This window comes from Gadus macrocephalus, chromosome 2 (genome assembly GCF_031168955.1).
Source record: "Gadus macrocephalus chromosome 2, ASM3116895v1".
NCBI classification, from domain to species: domain Eukaryota; kingdom Metazoa; phylum Chordata; class Actinopteri; order Gadiformes; family Gadidae; genus Gadus; species Gadus macrocephalus.
Genome location: NC_082383.1, coordinates 7,068,150 through 7,070,649, shown reverse-complemented (window position 1 = coordinate 7,070,649; position 2,500 = coordinate 7,068,150). Strand labels below are relative to the sequence as shown.

Below are 2,500 nucleotides of genomic sequence, written 5' to 3'. Positions count from 1 at the left end.
CTACATTTTTTTGGTGTGTTGGAGTCTGCAGCCCTTATGATGCTGAGACGTAAAGTGATTCAGAGCGGTATAAGTTAAAATAGTTGACTTGACACACACGCATGCACACATGCACACACACACACACACACACACACGCACGTACAGACACACACCTACACACCCACCCCTGTACAGGCTATGTGAGTTGCCCCTTATAAAATAGCTGTGCTATTGACTAACAAGCCCCCCTTTTCCCCCTTCACCTTCCACATACGTTCAGCCCTTTGTTCCCCATAAATTGCAGGAAACTTTTTCAGAGAATTGTAAGAATATAAGTTATACAGCCCTGTAGGCTACTGTCAGCTTTTTCTGTGTATGCAAATCTTAGCTTTCAGGGGAAAACCCAAGAATCTGTCTGCAACAGTAAACAGATTTGGCTGCAACGCTTCTGTCGTTCCCTCGTTATGTCATTATTTTTCGGCTGATAACTTCTTTGTGTTAACTGAGATCAATAATCGTGTCCTTTGCTGAACACGCCATGATTACTCATTACAGACTGGACTATTATTATTTTTTTATGAATAATAAATCCACAAAGGCAAAGCTGGATCCATGATGTGACATTTTTGCCGGCCTTGTTTGAAAGCCGATATCAAAGTCTAAAGGGATCTAACGCATGAGCCCGATGTTTCTATAGCAACCATAGGGAGCTTTTTTCGAAACAGTGGACAAAGGCTCGCCGCCGCTATATGCAAGTCGCAGATCTAGACCTATCACTCAAAGTGAGGTAACCATGGCGATGACGAGCTACGGCAACGGCTTAACAGAGATAAATAGCTGTTTGATTTAAATTGACTGGAATCAAAAAGTGCAGTTATAGGGTCAGGGAAGTCATGGAAGGGAATTGTGTATTTAACAGTTTTCCAAGCAACAGAGTGTCTACAAACATGAAGTTAACCTTTAGTTGTCACTCCTTTCATTGTGGTAGGACTGCAATTCGTTTGGAGTTGAAATCACGCCATGGCAATGTCAAAGATTGAGGACAAGGCAACTCTGGCCAAACCAAGTGGGCGGGCATTTGTGCCAATAAACAGTACGAACCCACAAGAGAAGTTGTGTGTGTCCATAGTGTGTGTCCATCCACTTTGATCCAGCGCGCTCTATATTCCACGGTTGCCTGTTTGAAATGAAGTGAGCCAGGGTGACTTTAGCCACGGCTAAAATATTCTCAACACACCCTCACAAATAAAAAAAACTGCCAGAAACACTTGCACATATATTGTGACTAATGGCTTTGTTTATCTAGATACCATGGTTTTCATTAAAAGGGCTGTATAAGAACAATATAGATAACAGCAGCGAACAAAAGCGATAACTTTAATAAATATTTTAGTGCGAAACCAAATGTCACCGGAAATTTAAGGATTTCATTAAATCCTGCCATTCATATTTATCTATTCACAATCCTCGACCGAACTCTACGGTGCAATATCAACGTTGTTAATTTGTTTGTTCAAGCATTGTATTCCAAGGCTAGGGGGGGGGGGGGGGGAGAGGGGGGGCAAATGTCATGTGCTTATCTACCTTAGCTGTGTTAACTGTGTCTCTCTCTCCAGACAGGACAGCAGAACGGGTGCCTTTTAATCAAAGTAGATTATTATAAAATAAAAATCCCTTTAAAAACCCTGTTACCTAGCAACATGAAATGGTAAGGTTATTTTGGTTATGAGACACAGAGAGATGGGGAGAGATGGGGAGAGAGAGAGATGGGGTAGAGAGAGAGGGGGGAGAAAGAGAGGGGGGAGTGAGAGAAACTGGGTAGAGAGAGAGTGGGGAGAGAGAGTGAGGGAGGGAGAGAGAAAGAGAGAGAGAGAGAGAGAGGGGGGAGTGAGAGAAACTGGCTAGAGAGAGAGTGGGGAGAGAGAGTGAGGGAGGGAGAGAGAGAGAGAGAGAGAGAGAGAGAGAGAGAGAGAGAGAGAGAGAGAGAGAGAGAGAGAGAGAGAGAGAGAGAGGGGAGATAGAACCAGAGAAATGTATGGAGGTGGGATATCCACAGCCGGCCTTTAGAGTTGAAAACCAGGCCAGCAAATTTTGAATTATGGCAGATATTAATTTCGGCGCTGTCACAATTTCAGCAACATTACAGCCGGGAAAAGGCCCCCCCGAAGGGACAGAGGCAAACGGTGCCTCCATCCTCTGTAACTGGATGATGAAGGAAACATAATCAAAACAAACACATCACATTCATCTCCTCCTATAACTGCTTCCACTGTCAAACCCCAAAGCCATATCCCGGCAACTGGAGAGCACCAGTCGCCATCAGTTCTTGTGTGTGATGTTTGTGTGAGGTGTGTGTGTGTGTGCATGTGTGTAATGTGTGTGTGTGTGTGTGAGTGAGATGCCAAGGAAGACCTGCGTGACTCCCCCCCCCCTCTCTCAGCACGGCTTCCATTAGTCCCTCATCAATACTTCACGGACCCGCCCCTCCCCCACCTCAGTTTGTGGTGGGGGGTGGGGG

The 2,500-nt window shown here is 45.0% G+C and overlaps 1 protein-coding gene across 2 annotated transcripts in view; it reads left to right on the top strand.

Annotated features, from left to right (window-relative positions):
• Positions 1-2,500, top strand: part of baiap3 (BAI1 associated protein 3) — a 43,095-nt gene that overhangs the window by 9,045 nt on the left and 31,550 nt on the right. The gene's annotated exons all lie outside the window — the stretch shown is intronic.